At 36.7% G+C, this 23,550-nt stretch overlaps 1 pseudogene; it reads left to right on the top strand.

Moving 5' to 3' along the window:
• Positions 1-1,867: 1,867 nt before the first annotated feature.
• On the top strand, positions 1,868-23,129 carry LOC122126955 (annotated as a pseudogene).
• Positions 23,130-23,550: the final 421 nt, after the last annotated feature.

The raw sequence follows: 23,550 nt of genomic DNA, 5'->3' as shown, positions 1-23,550 counted from the left end.
AGCTGCTAGTAATCACACAACTTGCAAGTATTTAAAATCATGAGAAATGCTGTAATTTTTGTAATTCACAAATCATCTTTGCAAAATGGTGATAAAGATTAAGCAATTCATACTTATTTAAAGTCTTCTAGGTGCTACTGGCTCACTCTTGCAATCCTAGTTACTCAGGAGGCTGAAATATGAGGACTGTGTTTAGAAGTCAGTCCTGGTAGGAAAAGTCCTAGGGACACTTAAGTCCAGTTAACTACCAAAAAGGCTGAAAGTGGCAGAGCACTAGCCTTGAGCACAAAAGCTCACAGAGAGCACCCACGCCCTTAGTTCAATCCCCAGATTGGCACACAAAAGTTTTAGAATATTTATGAAAATGTTTTCAAACATATCCAAATTGTATTTACAAAAGGAAAGAGGTTACAATGGCATAAAAATTTGATAAATAGAGTTGGGAAGATGGCTCAGTGGTAAGAGTGCTTGCCTTGCATGATGAGGCCCTGGGTTCAATACCTCTACACCACATAAGCAGAAAAAGTCAGAAGTGGTGCTGTGGCTCAAGTGGCAGAGCCCTAGCCTTGAGCTGAAGAGCTGAGGGACAGTGCCTAGATCCAGAGTTCAGTCCCCATGACTGACGGGAAAAAAATTGATACATATCCATTTACGAGAGAAAAATTAAGCAAAAGGAAAGTATAAATTATAATTGTAAGTCAAATCATAAAATGAAGGGGTTGTTTTCATCTCCTGTTTTTCATTATGGTATTGCAAGGAAAAAAATTAGTTTGTGTGTAATTCCATGTATGTGATATTGTGTTTAAGCTACAATTTTGAAATCAGTGGATGAAAATATCTACAGTATTAATATGGGCACACAACATATGTAGATCATAGAAAATTACATAAATTTATATAAATGACAATACAAATTGATCAATTTAGGTAGTATGAGTGAATGTTTTCATTGTTGCAGTTCCATGAAGGAACATTTTTAGGGTTAAGAACTTCATTTGTGCAAATGATGTTCAGCTGATGTCTTAAGGACCTCATATATTTCTTTTATGTAGTATTTACTTGTTCAGGGAATATTTTAGGAAATGATTTTCTTGCTAAATATTAGCTGTGAAATGCTTCGCAGCATCTATATTTATTTAGTTATTTATTTCCAAGTCCTGGGGCTTGACCTTGGGACCTGGGCTCTGTCCCTGAGTTTCTTATGCTCAAGGTTAGATCTCTACCTCTTGAGCCACAGTTCTACTTCTGGCTTTTTAAAAAGTAATTTATATGGACTTTTCTGCCAAGGCTGTCTTCAAATCATGATTCTTAGCTCTCAGCCTCCTGCATGACTGAGATTACAGGTATGAACCACCAGCACTAGGATATCATCTGTACTTTTATGGAGAATTCTTAAACTCATGAAAAATGGCCAAAATCATCAAAGAGCACACAGTTCTATAATGCAACTTGACATTGAAACTGAGTAGTTGAATTGACAGTAAGACTTTCTATCTGAGAATTAAAAGTGCTATAGACAGCCTCTGGAAATTCTCATACATACAGAGAATTACTAATACTTTCTCTCATGGCTCATCCCAAGGATCATAATTCCAGATATGTGTTATACAAACATTTAAAATTTTAAATATAGTCCCTCCCCCACAGTATAATCCCTGCTTTCACTGTATTTGATGTCAGTATAATTTGTGGAGGGGAAGGGGAAAAACAGATCATTTAAATAGGGATACAGGTGGACCTACTGCAACAATGAGATGTACAAGTCGTTATGTCAAAAACAAACTTTATATTTGGTATCTTTAAATATTATATTTCCTTGAGAAGCTGTTGATACTCTTTTTCCAGTGATAAGGCAAGTAAGATAACCATGGTCGTCTCCTTTATCAGTAATAAGAATGGCACCATGTATCACAGGTGTGCCCACAGGCAGAAATGATGTTTTGCAAAACATGCTACCTGAGCAGAAATCAAGTAACAGAAACTTGTCAATCCAAGAACAATTTTAAAGGTTTGTACTATTTTGAAATTGTCCCCACCAATAATGGAATGTGAACACATATCAGGATGTGGTTAGTTTCATCTTCTATGTATTTGAAGGGCAATGAAGCTTAACAACACTAAACCTGTACATTTTTCAGTGCAAAAGTCCAGTTGTAAGAAGACTTGTAAAATAAAACAGCATAACTGAATGCAGGTAGAAAAACCAATTAAACCTGACAACATAAATTATAATTTTTAGGAAATTAAATATATGTAGGCCAGTAAAATATTATTTATGTTTGCTTCTAAAAATATTCCAGGACTAATTCAATGATGATGACTTTTCCATGAGGCCAGGAAAGCTTAAGCTTTACACCTTTTTCTTACATGGGTTTCTTCTAAGATCCTGCAATAGGTCCAACACCATCTTATTAATAATTTTGATTATTTTCTACAATTATATTTTATAATTTTATACTTTATATTTGTATTTTATAACAATTTTGATCATTTTCTTGAATAGATCCCCTAGACTCATGTAAGCTTTAGGGTCTATAAGACCTGAGTGTGGAGATTAAGTCTAAGACTTGGTTGTCTTTTTGCAAGTACTTAATTCCAGTTCTCTTATTACTGATATAAAATTACAATATAAAATTGAACAAAAATTTTAAGATAATTTAGTCTCAAGTTTCTGCACCTATAAAGGAGATAATAATGGTGCTAAAACCACAGATTTATTTTAGGAGTAAAGGAAAGAAATTATAGAAAATGCCCTGTTGTATTATTAGTTATGCTATTCTAGGTAGTCAGGTACCACGTGAATTTTGTTGCTTTGTATGTCCCTCCCCTGTTTTTACTGTATTTGAGGTTGGTATAATTTGTGGAGGGGAAGGGAAAAAACAAATTGTTTAACTAGGGATATAGGTAGACCTATTGCGACAATGAGATTTACAAGATGTTATGTTGAAAAACGAACTTTACAACTTTGCGGGGGGTGAAAGGGGGGCAGATGGGAAGGGATGGTAAGGGGAAACAAAGGAGGAGGCAACAATACTTGATAAGAAATGCACTCATTACCTTGCCCATGTAATTGTATCCCCTCTGTATGGTATTTTCACAATAAAAATAGAAGTGAACATTAGGATCTGGATCCCATAATGATATTACTCCAGTGCTATAGTTTGAAAGTTTATGTCTTATTCACAAATTGGAATCTTCACTCATAAATGGATTAAATTAAGCTGTGTTTGAAAGTTCATGAAAGTGTTATTTCCAATATTTTAATTAGTGATTTTTTTTAAAAGACTCCAAATAGCTCAGTTGGCTCTTCTGTCACATGTGTTAGAGTGAAAAGACAGTCCTCAGACACAAAATCTGCCAATAACTATATCTTAAACATTCCAGCTTTCAGGACTATGAATAAAAATAGAACTAGAACACAAACCATGTTAAATGAGATAAGTCAAACTCAGAGACACAAATGGTGCATGTTCTTTCTGATATAAAGTAAGTAGATCTAAGCAGGGGTATGATAATTGTACAAGATTCTTGACACTCACACACAGATTTTGTGTGATAGTTTCAAAGGAGACTCTTAGGACAGAAACAGAAAGGTACAATGCCTAAATGCCTCTTCATTTTGTATAAAATAATATACATACTGAAACAAGCTACAAGATACAGAAAAAGAAAACTCTTTTCTCTTTTTTTCTTTTTCTCTTAGTTTTTAATTTTTGATGACTCTGTCTTCCTTACCTTATTATGGTCTATTCAAGAGTACATCTTTGGCAGGGTTGGGGGAAGGGTACAGAACTCAAGGGAACAGGGTGAAAAAGTGCAACAGCGGAACTACTGGACACTGATGATAGTGAACTATACAAGTCTTGGGTGGAGACAGGAGGGAAGGATTGGGAGAGAATGCGTGAACAGAAGATACTATACAAAAGGAAATGTATTCATTAGCTGACTCACATAAGTGTAATCCCTCTGTACATTACCTCTATGATAACAATAAAGCAAATTATAAAAAGTTGTGGTGTTTAATGTTATCTAATTACTTAAAAATAATTTATTCATGAACAAACTAGCTATAGCAAATCTCTGAGGAATTGTTCATACTTACTGTGTTTAATTTCTCTCTTTCCTTTCTTTTTTCAACCTACTTCAGGCACACTGTATACTCAATATCCCACTAATACTATTTTTATCTAGATAATGTCATTCGTTTTGCTGAATACAGAAATAATCCCTCAACTGTCCTATCTGATTGATAAATTGTAAAAATATTTTATATCTCTAATCACATCTTCTTCCTCAAAATCTTTATTTGGCTTTTAGAACATTGCACTCTTTTTCTTCCCTCTCATTTTTGGAGGCTCCTTTTGAATATAAGTCATCTGACTACTTAATGGTATATTTTCCACTAACCCATTTCTTCATTTCATTCTACCATCTATGTCATTTTACTGGTTAACTCATTTGGCTGAAAGTTTAAAAAAGTTAATTATGAGATATATGTTGGTATTTTTAATACGACTCTTCTTTAAAGTCCAGGCTTGTGTATCCATCATGATATAAAAGTCTATCATGGGGGGGGGCAGTGTAGCTGTGGAGATGGGAGGGCAGGGATGGTAGGGGAAAAACAAAGGAGGAGGCAACAATGCTTGTTAAGAAATGTGCTCATTACCTTGCTCATGTAATTGTAACCCCTCTTTACAATATTTTCACAATTAAAAAAACTTATCAAAAAATAGAAGTCTATCATTTGTCTAAATCTTATTTGCCTCAAATTGAAATAACAATGACCCCAACACACCTGTTCTCCCAGATTAATGGGGAAACCCATCTAACTGAATGTAACTTTCACAGAATTATTCAGCATACTTTTTCATATAGGTGTATTTAAATTTCTCAGAACGTATTATACTGACTGATTTTCATGACTTGTAGGCTGATCCAAGCCTCAGAATGGCTTCTTCTCAGCCTCCTGAGTAGGTAGGCTTACAAACATGAGATACCAATACCCAGATAATTATATAATCTTAAGGCTTGTATTAAAATGCTCCAATTTTTGTCTCAGAAAAACTCTATGACATACATTGTGCTCATCCCAAGTTGGAGTAGTTGCAGCTTTTTTCACTCACATATTGATTTATTTTTTTCTGGATATGCTGTGTAATTCTCTTTCATTCATCATCTCTTTTAAAACTTTGTTTTGACTTTAAGACTCTTGATATTGAGAACATGTCTTCCTCTACCCTCATCATTTGTCTTTGCATTCTGCCATTTCATAATCCTTACTAGGAAATGTACTCTCTCCCATGGTTCTTTTTATGTTTTGGGGGGTTTTTTGGGGTCCAGTTGTGGGGCCTGAACTCTGGGCCTGGGAGCTGTCCCTCAGCTCTTTGGCTCAAGGCTAGCACTCTACCACTTGAGCAACAGTGCCACTTCCAGCTTTTTTTTTCTGCTTATGTGGTGCTGAGGAATCGAACCCAAGGCCTCATGCTTGCAAGGCAAGCGCTCTACCGCTGAGCCAACCTTCCCAACCCCTCTCCCATGGTTCTTATAGTGAGCAGTTACATGATATGTTACATTGGTTGATTTTTTAAATTACCTTTTTAAATTGCAGATTTTCAGATAAGCACTGTTTCTTATTACATTTTAAATTATTATGCTGCAATTTTCATGAAATAAATATATAATTACCATATGTTTCTAAATTAAATTTTATGGGGTGGTGTAGAAAAAGGAGATATTGTTCTTCAGAAAACTTTAACAGTAGTGATTGGTACAAAACTAAATCTACCTAGAGAATAAAAGTTACATTTATAAGAATCCTGTCATAGTCTGGTGATTTGTACCTATAATCCTGGCTACGCAGATGGCTGAAACTGATGATTACAATTTGAATCCACCCCATACAGGCAAACCTGAAACTTTTATCTCCAATTAATTATCAAAAAACTGGAAGTAGAGGTGTGGTCCCTGTGGCAGAATAACAGCCTTGAATGAAAAAATCTGAGCAAGAGTAAGAGCTTCTTGAAGGACCTCTATGATGAAAACTTTAAAATCTTGAAAAAGGAAATCAACACAGAACTTAAAAAATGGCAAAACTTCCCATGCTCCTGGATTGGAAAGATTAACATCGTGAAAATGGCAATACTTCCCAAGGCTATCTACAAATTCAACGCAATACCTATCAAAATTCCACCCTCATTCTTCAAGGAAATAGAAGAGGCAATCCAAAAATTCATATGGAACAATAAAAGACCCCGAATAGCAAAAACACTCCTCAACGGAAAGAACATTCAGGTGGACCTGTTGCAACAATGAGAAGTACAAAATGTCATCTCAAAACCAGCTTTACAATGTCGCTGGGGGGGGGGGGGAGGGGGGGGTATGATTGGGTGGGGGGGGAGGGGGGAGGCTGGGAAGGGAGGTGAAGGGTAAACAAAGGAGGAGGCTGCAATGCTTGGTAAGAAATGTATGCATTATCCTGCCCATGTAATTGTAACCCCTCTGTACAGTATGTTCTCAAATAAAATAAAAAAAAAAACAAAAAACAAAAAAAAAAAAAGATGATGTTAAGCAAAATGAACCCCAAGATAAGAACTCAAGTAGTTTTTTTCCTTCCTTGCTATTGTTCCTAACGTATTTATAAGGAACCATGTGATGTTTTTGTTGCTTTGTGTGTCCCTCTCCCACGGTATAACCCCTGTTTTCACTGTATTTGATGTTGGTATAATTTGAGGAGGGGAAGGGAAAAAACAAATTGCTTAAATAGGGATACAGGTGGACCCATTGCAACAATGAGATGTACAAGACACTATGTCGAAAAATGAACTTTACAATTTAAGTGGGGGAGGGGGAACCTGGGGGGGGGGGTAGTTGGGAGGGAAGGGATGGTAGGGGAAAAACAAAGGAGGAGGCAACAATGCTGGATAAGAAATGTACTCATTACCTTGCTCATGTAACTGTAACCCCTCTGTACAGTATTTTCACAATAAAAAACTTAATTACAAAAAATAAAATAAAAAAAAATACCAAATTTCAAACTCTACTATAAAGCCATAGTAATCAAAACAGCTTGGTATTGGCATAAGAACAGACCTCAGGACCAATGGAATAGAATTGAAAACCCAGAAATGAACCGACAGACCTATAGCCATCTAATCTTCGATAAGGGAGCTAAAACAATAGAATGGAAGACAGACAGCCTCTTCAGTAAATGGTGCTGGCAAAACTGGTTAACTACATGTAGAAAACTAAAGCTAGATCCTTATATATCACCCTGCACCAGAATCAACTCCAAATGGATCAAAGACCTTGAACTCAAAGCAGACACTCTGAAAACATTACAGGATGGAATAGGAGAAACCCTGGGTCTCCTTGGCTCAGGCCGAAATTTTCTGAATAGAGACTCGGAAACACAACAAATCAAAGAAAGGTTGGACAAATGGGATTGCATAAGGTTGCAGAGCTTCTGCAGGGCAAATGACATAGCTAGCAAGATCAATAGAAAGCCCACGGATTGGGAGAAGATCTTTACTAGCCATACAACGGACAAGGGGCTCATATCTAAAATATACTTGGAACTCAAAAAATTAAACCCCCCAACAACAAATCCTCAAAGAAACAACTGCCCAATAAGTAAGTGGGTGAAAGACTTAAAGAGAAGCTTCTCTGAAGAAGAAAGAAGGATGGCCAATAGACACATGAAGAAATGTTCAACATCCCTAGCCATAAAAGAAATGCAAATCAAAACAACATTGAGATATCACCTCACTCCAGTTAGAACAGCAAAAATCAAGAACTCTAACAACAACAGATGCTGGAGGGGATGTGGACAGAAAGGAACCTTACTTCATTGTTGGTGGGAATGTAAACTTGTTCAACCACTTTGCAAAGCAGTATGGAGGTTCCTCAAAAGACCCCACACAGGGCTCCACTATGACCCAGCAATCCCACTTTTGGGCATTTACCCTAATGTTTACAAAAAAGACCACACTAAAGCTACCAGCACAACTATGTTTATTGCAGCCTTATTTACCATAGCTAAGATATGGAACCAACCCAGATGCCCCTCAGTAGATGAATGGATCAAGAAAATGTGGTATATATACACAATGGAATTCTATGCCTCCATCAGAAAGAATGACATTTCCCCATTTGTTAGGAAATGGAAAGGCTTGGAAAAAATTATATTAAGTGAAGTAAGCCAGGCCCAAAGAAACATAGGTCCCATGGTTTCCCTTATTTGCAATATCTAGTATAGGTATGAGTCAAGTGGAAAAAGTCAGAGAATGTGATGTTAGGAAAACGAACCCTCAAATATGTATTTGAATGTTTTTTTCTTTCATGCATGTGTTTCTAACGCATTCATAAGATTATTTCTTTGTTGCTTTGTATGTCCCTCCCCCACAGTGTAACCCCCGCTTTCACTATATTTGATGTCAGTATAACATGTGGAGGAGATGGGGACAAACAAGTCGTTTAAGGATTCAGGTGGACCTGTTGCAACAATGAGAAGTACAAAATGTCATGTCAAAACCAGCTTTACAGTGTCGGTGTGTGGGGGGGAGGGGGGATATGATTGGGTGGGGGGGCGGGGGGAGGCTGGGAAGGGAGGTGAAAGGTAAACAAAGGAGGAGGCTGCAATGCTTGGTAAGAAATGTATGCATTATCCTGCCCATGTAATTGTAACCCCTCTGTACAGTATGTTCTCAAATAAAATAAAATAAAATTAAAAAAAAAAAAGAGTAAGAGCTTCTGAGTTGATACCATGGCTGCGTGTACATGCACACACACACATGCATACACACACACACAAAATCATATCTTAAGTTTTCTCAGAAAATGAATGCTATATAAGTTATTATAATTGGCTCTTAGATTGCGAATGTGATTTTAAAAATGAATCCTTATGATAGAAAAAGGTCTTATAAGCTTTAGTCCCATTGGGATAAAATTAGTCATCATTAAGAAAGACGTTTTCAACTTTACTTTTCTTAAATAAATTAAGTAGGACATCATTCTAGCAATTGTCCAGGACTCATTTCAGGCATCATAACATTACAGGTGGAACTTCTGGAATTACAGGAGGTGGAAAGTTCAACTTAGTTAGTGAGTCTCTGTGACAACCTATCAACAACTCATGTGAGTTTTAGTATTTCGGCCCATTTAGATAGCTCTGTAAACCAGCTGTTTTACTGTAACGTTTATTACTTTCAGTTGTGTGAATGAGACTAAATTTGTCTCTATATTTCAACTCTAAATGTTCTCAGATGAGCTCATTTTTTTCTGAATGTCAATAGAATTCATGCTTTTTACTGACGACTCAGTCACTATTACCCAATGAGTAGGCTTAGGTTTTGTGGTATGGTGGTGTGGTGCCACAGTGAATGTGCCACACAAAGGCACAGTTGGTTGTTTGTGTGTGTGAGTGTGGGATTTGTTTGAAAAATCATGTCAGCATTCTATTAATTTTTTTTAAGTTTTTATTGTGAAAATGCCATACAGAGGGGTTACAATTACATGAGCAAGGTAATGAGTACATTTCTTATCAAGCATTGTTGCCTTCTCCTTTGTTTCCCCTTAGCATCCCTTCCCATCTCCCCCACCCCTTGCCCCCCAGCTCCCTATTACCCCCACTTGTTTCAATTTTTCTTAGGAAATGTAGCACTGGTTCAGAAATTTTGTTGATGTTACAATAGTTTCCATTTTTACATTAATAAATTTTAGCATGCAAATGTTTTGTGATACTTAAATCTCTTCATTTAAAGTGAGTTCTAGGAATGGGAATTGTGGTTCATAAGTAGAGACAAGAATATCAAGGTTCTAGGCCAGCAGTGGCAAAAGTTAGCAAGAATATATTTCCCCCAAGAAAATTGAAAGGAAGAAGAGCGTAGATACGATTTAGCAGTTCAGTTTTAAAACAACAAATAATAACAAACAATACAGTGAGTTTTTATATAAAAGCTATAGGCCTTTAATTTTCCATTATCTCTCTTTTCACATTCATTTTGCATTATTTTACAAATATAAAATATGAAGAATGTACTTATAATTCTTAAGGAAAAAAGGACTTCATAAATATATATAAATTAGAAAAACATATTGAAAAAATAGTGTGAAATATTGCCCTTTCATACTTCCTTCCTCCCTTTTCCCTTCTTTTCTTCTTTCCTCTTTCCTTCCTCCTTCTTTCCCTTTTGTCTGTCTCTTTTCATTCTTTCTTTCCTTATACAGCAAAGTTTTCAATCAAAGTGATAGAATATGTGTTATGCTTTTACATTATCTCTATCTTCACGTTGAAAAATCCAGTTAATTACTCTATTTGTCTTATAACATGTAATACTTGTAATTTCTACGAGGTAATTTCTCTTTCTTTAAAGTTTTGGATTTGCAACAAGAACACTCTCCTTCAAAATCATCTTCACCAAACAATGGCACTCTAACTTTGTCCAATAAAAGTACCATGTGAAGTTGTTACTTCTTAAAGCTTCATATTAGAAACTTACTTTGCACACTTTTTCCACAATCACTAATGTTGAAGGATTTTATTTAAGTAGTGATTTTTTAAATTATAAGCCTTTTCTACATTTTAAAAATAACATCTATAATAAATCATATGGTAATTTTTAGGAAAATTAATAATTATAAAATAAAAAAGAGCTTTTTAGGTGAGAAAGTAAAAACAGAAGCAATATTTTAATTTTTATTTAAAATATAAATAACACTAAAATAATTGACTAAATAAAATATTTGTGTTATATGTAAAATGAACAAAAAACATTTCTAAAGTTCCCAATTATGATGGTGCATCCTAAATAAATTATCTACACCTATTAATTTTGATGTAATAAAAGGAAATATGTTAGTATAGTTATACATACATCTGTTTTATTATAATTTCAATCTTATTATTTAATTTTCCTAAATTAAAGCTAACTAGATCCTTATCAATTAAAATAGCATAACTTTTTCTGAGTAAAGAGATAATATATTCTCATGCAGCACTATCCCCAATGCCAACAACAAAGTTTAATGAATATAGAAATGTTTAAGCAATTAAATTATCATATCCCTTCACCCAGAGATATTCAACCACATTTTATGTTTAAAATCAGTCTGTAAAGCTTTTTTTAGTGCAAATGTATACTTTGGCAGCAATAAGATCAGATTCCTATACAGAGAATCTTAGCTTGTTTCAGGCTTATATAGTTCTATTTCTTTTTATTAAGTAATTTAGTTTGTTATTATTATAGACGTGATGTACAGAGGAATTTCAATTACATGAGTCAGGTAGTGAGTATATTTCCTTTTTATAGTGTCTTCTAATCTAGTACCCCCTCCCTGTCTCCACCCAGGAGTTGTATAGTTCATTTTCATACACAGCTATTAGAAAATATAAAATAGCTCCATTCACATGGAAATGAATAGAACTAGGACAAATAATGCTAAATGAGATAGGCAAAGCTTAGAGAGACAAACAGCACATGTTCTTTCTACTATGTGGAAATTAGATCTAAAGTACACTGGGATATGATAAACTATACAGATTCTAAGTTCCCACACATAGTAAGACCAAAAGAAGATATTATTAAGAGAGAATCTCAAAGATGTAAGGCCTACGTGCCTCTTCATAGTTATATAAAATAATATATATTTCTTAATTATAAGTATACATAATTTAGAACAGTTAAAAACTGTTTACTTTGACTGAAGATTTTGTTATCTGCCATATGAAAGGGAAATCATAGCCAGGCACTAGTGCCTCTTGCCTTTAATCCTAGCTACGGTTCACACATATGAGAATCACTATGGCTTAAATGGTAGAGCACAGTGTCAAGCAAAGGTACTCAGGAACAGCACCCTGGCCTTGAGTTAAAGCCCCAGAATTGGCACATAAACAAGAAAAGAAAGTAGTAATCTTATATTTTTAAATAAACTAGTTAAAAGTAGGTAAGTTCCCTGAGTTGGTGACGAAAAAAGTAGTTTAGATAAAGGAAGGATTGATAAATACAGCTTTCTTGTTATCTTGACTATTAAGAGCAGAGTAGGAAAGGATCTTTCTGATCCACAAAATAGGATCCACCTTGATCCACCTGAGATTGATGTAGCTGCCCATACCCAAGTAGAGTGAGTGGACATCTTTGTCTCATTCCTGAGTTTAGAGGAAATGGCTTTAGTTTTTCCCCATTAAGTATAATGCTGGCTGTAGAATTCAGCCGTAAAACCATCTGGTCCTGGGCTTTTCTTAGATGGGAGGTCTCTTATTACTGTTTCTATTTGATATGGGCCTGTTGAGATGGTTTAACTAATCTTGGTTTAGTTTCGGCATGTCAGTATTTGCTAGGAAAAGGTCCATTTCTGCCAAGTTCTCAAGCTTGTTAGCATGAAGGTTTGAGAAGTATTCCCTTATAATATTCTGGATCTTGGTTGTTTCCGTGGTGATGTTTCCGTTCTCATCTCTGAGTTTATTTGGGTATGTTCTCTCCTTTTTCTGACAAGATTTGCTAAGGGTTTGTCAATTTTGTTCATTTTTCCAAAAATGAACTCTTTGTTTTGTTGATTCTTTCTATGTTTCTTTTGGATTCTAATTCATTTAATTCTGATTTAACTTTAATTATTTTTTTCTGTCTAATGGATTGGGGTTATCTTGCTGCTCTTTTTCAAGGAGGTTCAGAAGTCTCATTAAATTGTTGGCTTCAGATCTCTCCAATTTGTTGATATAGGAACTCAGAGCTATAAACCTGCCTGTGAGTACTGCCTTTGCTGTGTCTCAGAGGACACAGTAATTTGTGTGTGCATTTTTGTTGAATATCATGAACATTTGAATTTCCTTCCTAATCTCTTCTATGACCCACTGGTGATTCAACAGTGTGTTGTTCAGCCTCCATGTGTTACAGGACTTTCTTTGGTGGCTTTTGGTGTTGAGTTCTAATTTTATTCCCTTGTGGTCAGAGAGAATGCAAGGTATAACTTCAATGTTTCTGAATTTGGACAAGTTTTTGTGACCTAAAATGTGGTCTATTTTGGAAAGTGTTCCATGTGCTGCTGAGAAGAACGTGTATTCTGATGTTGCTGAGTGAAATATTCGATAGATCTATGCAGTTGATCTATGCAGTTATTTAGAACTGAGGTTTCTCTGTTGAGTTTTTGCCGAGTTGATCTATCTAGTGGGGATAGTGATGTGTTAAAGTCCCCATCACTTAATGTCTTTGGATCTATGTGGGATTTGAGGGAAAGTAGAGTTTCTTGGATAAATTTGGGTGCTCCGTTGTTTGGCCAATAGAGATTTAAAATTGTAATATCCTCCTGAAGGAGAGATCCCTTAATTAGTATGTAGTGACCTTCTTTATCTCTTCTCACTAATTTTTATTTGAAGTCTATTTTATCTGATATGAGGATGGCAACTGCCACTTGTTTATGGGGGCCATTTGCTTGGTAGATTTTGTTCCAGCCTTTCCCATTGAAAATGTGTTTGTTTTTATGTACAAGATGTGACTCCTGAAGACAACAGATAGAAAGATCTTGCTTTTTAATCCAACTAGACAGTCTATGTCGCTTAATTGGAGAGTTAATTCCGTTAATGTTGAGAGATAGGACTGAGAGGTACTTGGGAGTTCCTGCCATTTTATCCACCTTCTTGGGGGCTGGGTCAACTGGGTTCTTCCTATGGTTCTTGGATTCTCTGTTTGGGTGCGGCTTTTTTTTTTTTTTTTTTTTACCTTTATTGTGGTCTTGTTGGTTTTCTATGTGTAGGATATCTTTAAGAATCTTTTGTAGGGCCGGTTTGGTGGAGATATACTGTTTCAGTTTTTCTTTGCTATGGAAGGTTTTTATTTGACCTTCAGTTATGGAGGAGAGTTAGGCTGGGTACGTAAAGTATTCTTGGTTGATAGTTGTTTGTCTTTAGGGCATGGCATACATCATTCCAGGCTGTTCTTGCTTTGATTGTCTCTGCTGAGAAATCTGAGGTGATTCTAATTGGTTTCGCTTGATAGGTTATTGACAGCTTTAAGGATCTTTCCCTTCGTCTGAATTGATCCTGTGCAGATTCTAATGTGACGGTTAGATGTCCTTTTCTGGTCTGATCTATTTGGGTTTCTAAACACTTATTGTATCTGAATAGGCCTATCTTTTTGCATGTTTGGGAAGTTCTCTGTTAGGATCTTGTTAAACGAATTTGCTAGACCATTAACTTCTATTTCTAGGTGCTCGTCTATACCCATAATTGTCAGATTAGACCTTCTGATAGTGTCTTCCAAATGTTGAATAGATCTATCATATATCTTGGATTTGTCTTGGATAGTTGTATGTTCTTTCTCTATAATATCTAGGCTGTCTTCAATCCCTGAGATTCAATCTTCTGCATGGTCTAACCTACTCTGAAGACTTTCTACTTTGTTTTTTATTTCCTTTTCTTCTAATTGGTCAGCTTTCATGGCTTCAAATTCTTTGTTGGAGCTTTGTTTTAGATCTTGTATGAACTTCTTTACTTCCTTAGTTTGGTATTCAGTGTTTTTTCTCAAATCACTTAGTTGATTGGTTATGGTTTCCTTAGACACCCATTCCTTCTGTCAGGCTCCATTCAGCATTCACTTTGTTGTCTCCCTGAATTCTTTCAGCTGTCTGTTTATGGATTCCACGAATGCCTCTATTGATCTTTGTGTATTTTCATCTTGCTCTCACAATTCCTGTATTACTCTTTGATTAGCTTCCTCACGTTCATGCAATTCCTATAATTCTCTTTGACCGTTCTCAGCCTGCTCACTCCATTCCTGTGCTTCTCTTTGCCTGTTCTCAGCCTCAAGCTGCTCACGCAATTCCTTTATTAATCTTTGAATAGCTTCCTCACGCTCATAAGATTCCTGTATTAATTTTTGGTTTGCCTCCTCTCTCTCTATGATGCTCACACTGAGTCCTTTGCAGGTTTTCAATCTTTTCATTTACCATGTTTACCAGTAGTGTTTGTAGAGCTTTTTGGGAACTCTCATCTGGATTATTCATTAACAGTTCTGTCACCAGATTATCATGAGTGGGATTTGAGATACCTAGACTTGCCTTTTTTTCCGGCTTGTTCTGCCCATTTGGTATGAAAGTAACACCATTTTTGTGCTAGAACACTATTTTAAGGCAAGCATCATCCAAAGTCCTGTAGTTGCACAGTCAAAATGGCTGCAGATACAATCTAGTTCAACAGATACAGTCTATAAAACATCAAACAACTATGAATTAATAGGCTAAGATCAGCAAAGAAGAATTTGGCAAACCAGAAATTATTAGCTTTAGGGAGAAATGTGGGGAAAAACAGAATTAGAAGGATATGAAGAGGTAAAAACACAGTGAATTTAACCAAGTCCTAATCTCACAGAAGGAAATGGTTTGGACAGAATGATAGGAGAGAGATTTAAAAAGAAGAAGAAAAAATGGAAAAACAAAAATTTAAGTTTAAAAAGTGAAACACTTCAAAATTATGTAAATTGATATTTAGGGAAGAAAGATAGGATGAGCAGAGGGGAGGGATAGAATGGAGACATGAAAAACTAAAAAATAAAAATTCTTAAAATTAGTTACTTGAAATTCATATAGGTATAAAGAGATAATACTGCTATTAAAGAAGTTAAGCCTAATTGGTTGTGAGTTGAGTAATAAAATTCTGGATTAAGTATGTACACAATGGGGGATAAGGTCTAATAATCGACAACAGGTATATACCAGGGATGAGCAGAACAGTAATTAAATCACACAAAAAAAAGAAAGAAAAAAATGAAAAGAATAAAAAAAAGACCAAAATATCAGAAGAGATTTAAAAAAAGCCCCCCCCCCCCACACACATACACCTAAAATTAAAAAAAATATAAGGGAAAAAAGATTAATAGAAAATAATTTTTAAAAATTAAAAATTAATAAAGAGGTACAAAAAAGTTCTTTAGCTTTTTGGGGGGGGGGTCAGAATGGGAAGATCCTGTATCTCCCCTGTGTCTGTAACCTGTCTCTTGGTGGAGACTCAGGTCTTCCTTTGGTTTTTGATTTTCCTGTGGCTTGATTGGTTTCTTAAGTCAGTTTGTTTGACCAGGCAGAAAAATGCTCTTACCCAAGATTTTGTGATCCTCTTCCCAGGCTAGGGAGATCGGCTTTGAGTATCACAAAAGAGAGAGATGGCTGTTTCCTCTAGTTTGGATATGCTATGATGAGGCTAGGTTCTGGGTAAGGTTGAGGCCTTTCTGCAGACAGTATATTTTCCCTGAGGGGCCAGCTCCTGAGACACTCACAGAGCCCAGTCTGGAGCCATTCTCAGGGTTTATGTTTACTGAATTTTAATTGATTGTCAAGGCTGCTGTAGGGAAGGGCAGCCTCTGGCTCTGTTTACCCAGTGAAGAAAGTCACTCCTCCGGGAGCAGAACTTTCTCTGCCTGGGCTGGGTGACTTTTCCCTGGGTGGAGCTGAGCCTAGCAGATCAGATCAGGTTCCTGTAACCTGGTAAATGACTCTTTTGTTTTCTTCCAAGGCCTGAATTGGAGCTAGCTGCTCAGCTGGGCCTGTGTCAGTATCAAAGATGGAGATCTCTGGTGGTGAGGGAGGGGTGGCCTTCCCTCCTGTTCTCCCTGAGAAGGACTGAGGATGTCAGGGATGTACTCACGTCAGAGTCTTGGTTCCTAGGCTGTCTCTGGTCTGTGATCTGCAGGATGAATATATCTGTTCCTTGTAAGTTCTTGCTGGTGTTGAGTAGAATCTGCTCACCTGCTGTTTTTGGTGCCTTTGTCCCGGAGTCTTTCTGTTGTAGGTTACAGTGGCTAGGGCCACGGCTGCTGCCACCACAGCCACCGCAGCCACCAGAGCCATGGGTACTGGCAAGTGTTCTGATTTGTCTCCTTGCCTGGATTTTCCCTCTCTGGTCAAATTCTCTGTACTGTGATGACACACGTGATATGATTCTCTAGGCTAGGACTGTCCACTGGAACACTAAAACTACTTTCTATGAGAGCTTGTTTAGCCTCCCACACACAATTCTTATTTATTTTTTTTTTCTTACAATTATTTTTTTCCCCACAAAATAATTTCCTGTCTTGGTCTAATTGTCCCTGAACAGCATAAATGATCTAAACAATTGTTTGTTTTTATGCTTCCTGTTTAGTTTTACCACATTATTTTAGGTAAATTTAATTTTTATTTTCAAAGCAAATTTTCAATTCATCAAAAAAATCTGCTTCTCACAGAAAAGAATGAGAGTCTGTTAAGAAGCACTTATTTATTTATTATTTTTGTAAAGGTAATGTACATAGGTAATGAGTTACCTCTTCCATGTGTCAGATGATGGGTACATTTCATTTTGAACAGTGTCACCCCATCCCTCATTTTCTCCCAGTTTTTCCCCACCTGACTTTCCTACCCCCAAAGTTGTATACCTCATTTCCAACATAGTGTCTAGTATGTTTCACAGCTGAAATGGTTCACCCTTTGTCCTAATGTTTCTGTGCTTCCCCTTCCCCTCCCCAAATCAGATGAAATAATATACAAGACAAAGGTAACAGAAATGAAAAACAGCAACAGAAGGAGGGTGGGAAACAAACAAAGAGGAAAGGAAAAAAGAAAAGAACCACAAAAACTATAATAAAAATTTTCTAGCCGAGTGCCAGTGACTCATGACTGTAATCCTAGCTACTCAGGTGGCTGAGATCTGAGAATTGCAGTTAAACGCCAGGCTGGGCAGGAAAGTCAGAGAAACTCTTATCTCTAGTAAACCACCAGAAAACTGGAAGTGGCACTTTGGCTGAAGTGGTAGAGTGCTAGTCTTGAGCTGAAGACCTGAGAGACAGCATCCAGGCCCAAAGTTCAAGCTCTGAAACCTACAAAAAAATAATTCTTACTTCCATTTCTTGGAGTTCATCTTTTTTTTTTTTTTATACTTTTTTATTGTGAAAATACCATACAGAGGAGTTACAATTACATGGGCAAGGTATCGAGTACATTTCTTAACAAGCATTGTTGCTTCCTCCTTTGTTTCCCCTTCCCTTCCTTTCCTATCTACCCCCCACCACGCTCCACCCTTCCCACCTCCCAACCCCAGCCAAAGTTGTAAAGTTCGTTTTTCCACATAACGATTTGTACATCTCATTGTTGCAATGGGTCCACCTCTATCTCTATTTAACCGGTTTGTTTTTTCCCTTCCCCTCCACAAAGTATTCCAACATCAAATACAGTTAAAATACAGTTAAAACAGGGATTATACCATGGGGGAGGGACATACAAACAACAAAGAAATCATCTATAAATATGTAAGAAACAATCGCAAGAAAGAAAAAAAAAACATTTGAATCCTTATCTTAGGGTTCAGTTCGCCTAACATCAACTTATCTGACCATTTCTGCTTGTCTCAGACATATACTAGTTATTGCATTGGAGTTCATCTTGAAAAGCATCATTTTATATGATCCTATGAACATAGCTATTGGGCCTTTGGATCCTCTCCTAAGAATATCATCATTTGTTCTTCACTGTGTGAATGTTTATATTGCTGTTTAATCATTTCCAGGTATAATTATTTGTCTTTTACTGACCAGTGGATTTATTTGTAGATTTGTAGGCACATTCTAGTTATTAAATATTAGAGAATCCATGCAGCTTACGTTTCTTTGTGTTTGTCTTATATATGTTACTATAATTTTTCCAAGTCTTTCCATTTCTTTACGAATCACACAATGTTATTTTTTCTGATGGAAACAAAAAATTCCAGTGTGTATATTTACCACATTTTCTTGATCCATTCAGCTATTAAATGGCCTGTGGGTTTAATACATGTCTGAGCTATGGTAAATAATGCTTCATTGAACACAGTTGTCCTGGTGGCTTTAGTGTAGATTGGTTTGTGGTCAATTGAATAGATGCCTAGAAGTGGGATTGCTGTATCATAGGAAAGCTCTAATTTTAGTCTTTTGAGAAACATCCTTACTGTTTTCCAGAGTGGTTGAACAAGGTTACATCCCTACCAACAATGAAGTAGCATTCCCTTTTGGCCATATCCTCACCAGCATCTGTTATTGTTAGTTTTTCTTTTTATAATAGACACTCTAACTGGAATGAGGCAGAATCTCAATATTGTTTTGATTTGCATTTCTTTTATGGCTAGAGATGTTGAACATCTCTTCATGTGTCTATTGGCAGTTCTTATTTCTTCTTCAGAGACGTTTCTCTTTAATTCTTTAGCCCACTTATTAATTGTTTCTTTGATGATTTGTATTGAAGAGATTTAATTTTTTGAGCTTTAAGTATAGTTTAGATAAAAAAGCCCTTGTTGATGCATAACATTCTGTCGGGTATTTATCTTGATAGCTATGTCCTTTGCCATGCAGACAATCTTCAGTTTGATACAACCCATTTATCTAGTCTTTCTTTGATTTGTTGTTTTGGCCTGTGCCAAGGAGCCCTAGTGTTTTCACATCCCTTTCTGTAATATTTTCAAGATATCTGATCTTACATTGAGGTCTTTTATAAAAGAAACAATGCAAAAATTCATATGGAATAGTAGAAGACCCTGAATAGAAAAAAAACAATCCTTAGCAGGAAGAACAGTACTAGAGGAATATCAATACCAAGCTTTTTTTATTGTGAAAATACCATACAGAGGGGTTACAATTACATGGGCAATGTAATAAGTACATTTCTTATCAAGCATTGTTGTCTCCTCATTTGTTTCCCCTTCCAATCCCTTCCCATTTCCAAGCTTTGAACTCTATTACAAAACCATAAGAATAAAAATAGCTTGATACTGGTACAAGAAAAGGCCTTAGGAACAATGGATAGAATAGAAGAACAAGATAAAGGAGCCAAAAACACAGGATGGAAGAAAGATAGCCTCTTTAACTAATGGTGTTGGCATAATAATAACATAACATAATAATAACATGCAGAAAACTGAGGCTAGATCCTTGTATCACTCTCCATCAGAATTACTCCAAATGGATCAAAGAATCGCTTTTCAGAAGGAATTTCTCAAAATCACATTAAATTAAATTAAAAGCAATTCTATGTTATTTTATTTTTGGTTGGCTGTCAGGCTTGAACTCTGGGCCTGGGAGCTGTCCCTCAGCTCTTCAGCTCAAGGCAAATGCTCTACCACTTGAGCCACAGAGTCATTACAGCTTTTTCTCTTTTTGTGGTGCTGAGGAATCAAACCCAGGTCCTCATGCTTGCAAGGCAAGCACTCTACCACTTAGCCAGCTTCCCAGCTCAGCAATTCTCTTTTAGCTGATATAAGACTACAAGTACATTTAGGTCAATGACTATTATTGAACATAATCATCTTTGAGCAATGTTCAAAGAATAAAATTTTAAAAATTACTTTGTAGAATCATAGAATAGTTTTACATAAACTAATGGATAAGATAGATTGATAATAGGACACTTGATATCTTGTTTAATACTTGAAACTTAATTAAAGACATATTAGTAAACCTATACACATTTAGTCAACGAGAGAAGAGCCCTTACATTTCAGAAAGCCCAAATTAGAATCTAATAAAATTTAAAATGTGATATTTTTAAACTCATATATTAACATTCTTTAATGTAAATAGATGTCATTGAAAGAATACAACATAGCTATTCTCTTTAAAAGGATGAGAATACTCTGATATTTTATTTGTCATGCTAACATGAACAAACATCACAGATGGAACAGGATACAGTAACTAATGTTTATAGAGTACCTATTTGTGGTCAATCTCTGCTTTGCCTGTTTCATGTAATACACGTGACAGTACTACATGGAATGTACCATTATTTTTCCCAATTTGCACATACAAAAATGGAATCACAGGGGCTTCAATTAAATTTCCCAATGCCACATCTCTAGGAACCACAATCTACAGAATTTGCAATTGGTCCCTAGGAATGTAGAGCTAATCAATTTTTCAGATATTTAAATATTGTGAAGTATAAGTTGTAAATTTTGGCAAGTCTCTGTTCTGACAAGATACAGAGATAAAAGCCAAGGATAGTACTGCAAAATAAATGATGGTATACCACATGTATCTTGTGTAAGAATTTAAAGTAAATTTTGAGTAGAATTTGTTAGTAGGCCAGGCTTTTGTCATGCAATCCTATAGTAATATTATTTTCATTTCCATTCATTTTACAGGAATGTTTGTGATCTGATCTCTTTCTCTGAAGTTTGAAATTATGGACCAGAAAAAGTAACTCTGGAGTTACTGAATTTGTATTACACAGACTTTCAGGCTCTCCACAGCTACAACTTTTCTATTCCACATTTTCTCTCTCTTTTATTTCTCCATAGTGTTAGATAACCTCCTCCTTGTACTCATAGTCATCTCTGAACCAGTCTTCACACACCCATGTACTTCCTACTCAGTAACCTCTCTTTCATTGACATGTGCTTATCTACCTTCGCTACCCCCAAAATGATTATTGACTTACTAAGGGAGTATAAACCATTTCTTTTGAGGGCTGCATGGCAGAGATATTCTTTCTGCAAGTGTTTGCTGGTGGTGAGATGATGCTTTTTGTAGCCATGGCATATGATAGCTATGTAGCTATAGGTCAACCCATACACTATGCAACCATTATGAGTATACACAAGTGCATAGACCTCATATTGGGTTCCTGGATAATTGGGATTCTTCATTCAATAAGTCAGCTGTATCTTCGATTCTGTGACCCCAATGTGGTGGATAGTTTTTTGTGTGACCTTCCTCTGGTAATAAAACTTACTTGCACTGACACCTATGTTCTCCAGACATTGATGCTTTCAGATAGTAGGAGCCTTTTGTACTTTTGTTGATCTCAGACACAGTCATGCTTGTCACTGCAACAGCATTCCTCAGCTGGCACAGGTCACCCTGACTGCCCACATCACTGTGGTGATCCTCTTCTTTGGGCCTTGCATCTTCATTTATTGTTGGCCATTTAGTGACTTAACAGTGGATACAGTTCTGTCAATGTTTTATACTGATTTTATCCCTCTCTTAAGCTCACTAATCTACACCTTAAGAAATAAGGAGATGGGCTGGGAAGGTGGCTCAGTGGTAGAGTGCTTGACTTGCATGCATGAGGCCCTGGGTTCGATTCCTCAGCACCACATAAACAGAAAAAGCCGGAAGTGGTGCTGTGGCTCATGTGGTAGAGCAGTAGCCTTGAGCCTTGAGCTGAGGAACAGTGCCCAAGCCCAGAGTTCAGGCCCCACGACCAACCAAAAAAAATAAGGAGATGATATCAGCAATGAAAAAACTAAGGAGGAGGCAAGTGAATTCCTAACTAACCCATCGTTGCTTATGATAAACAATAGCTGACAATAAAATGTAGTTTACCCTTATTTCCTTATGAATTCCTTTTTTTTCTTTTTTCTTTTTTTCAGGTCATGAGGCTTGAACTCTGGGCTTGGGTGCTGTCCCTCAGCTCTTCAGCTCAAGGCGAGCACTCTACCACTTGAGCTACAGTGCCACTTCCAGTTTCCTGGTGGCTTATTGGAGATAAGAGTTTCATGGACTTTCCTGCCTGGGCTGGCTTTGAACTGTGATCCTCAGATCTCAGCCCCTGAGTAGCTAGGGTTACAGGTGTGAGCCACCGGCGCCTGGCTCTTCCTTACAAATTTCTATGTCTGTCTGTAATATATTTTATTTTTGTAAATTTCACTTGATTTTTATCAAATTAAACTAAAAAGACAGACCTCAATATGGTAACAGGAAAATTTCAATGTCTCACTTTTACCAATGGCTAAGTCATCCAAAGAAAACAATCAACAAGGAAGGACATAACAAAACTGTGATGTGGATATTTCACCTAGAGTTATAGAACACTTAATCCAGTAGCTATGGAATAAATGCTTTTTGAAGTTGGGAAGATGGCGGCACTCTCACGTGTAGTCCCACTATGTGTCTCTGACCAAAAGATCTAGGGACATGGTCACACTCTATCTCGAGATACACTCCAATCAAACTCTAAACATCTAAAGACTTTTCCTACTACAAGAGGATGATCCTAGCAGGCAAATACGGAAAGTGAAAAGAGAAACTGTGACCAGGACCCCTGCAGAGCAGCTGCGCCAAGCTGCTTGCACCAGTCCAGGACTTTCTGCAGACTTTAAGCAGAAGAACACCAAAAAAGTGAAGAAAGAGCTCACCACCTGATCTGCAGAAAGTTAGGAAGGAATCTAGTAAAGACCTCCAAGTCAGCAAATGACCCCTACTCCAACCCACTGCCCCCCACTCAGGGTGGCTTAGGGTAAGGAGTAAATTCAGCAGTCCCACCATTAGAATAGTTAGAAATAGGCACTAGGTGCTGGGAAGGTGCTGAGTGGTAGAGTGCTTGCCTTGCATGTATGAGGCCCTGAGTTCGATTCCTCAGCACCACATAAGCAGAAAAGGCTGGAAGTGGTGCTATGGCTCAAGTGGTAGAATGCTAGCCTTGAGCCAAAGAGCTGAGGGACAGCACCCAGGCCCCAGAGTTCAGGCCCCATGATCAAAAAAAAGAAAGAAAGAAAGAAAGAGGCACCACCAGGTAAGCCCCCAAAGCCAGTCCATGTCTGCAGCGCTGGTCGTGGGATCCCAG

Source organism: Dipodomys spectabilis, unplaced genomic scaffold (genome assembly GCF_019054845.1).
Source record: "Dipodomys spectabilis isolate Male_0828 unplaced genomic scaffold, ASM1905484v1 ptg000294l, whole genome shotgun sequence".
NCBI lineage: Eukaryota > Metazoa > Chordata > Mammalia > Rodentia > Heteromyidae > Dipodomys > Dipodomys spectabilis.
Note: the sequence above shows the minus strand (reverse complement) of the source record. Positions and strands in the feature narration are given on the sequence as shown.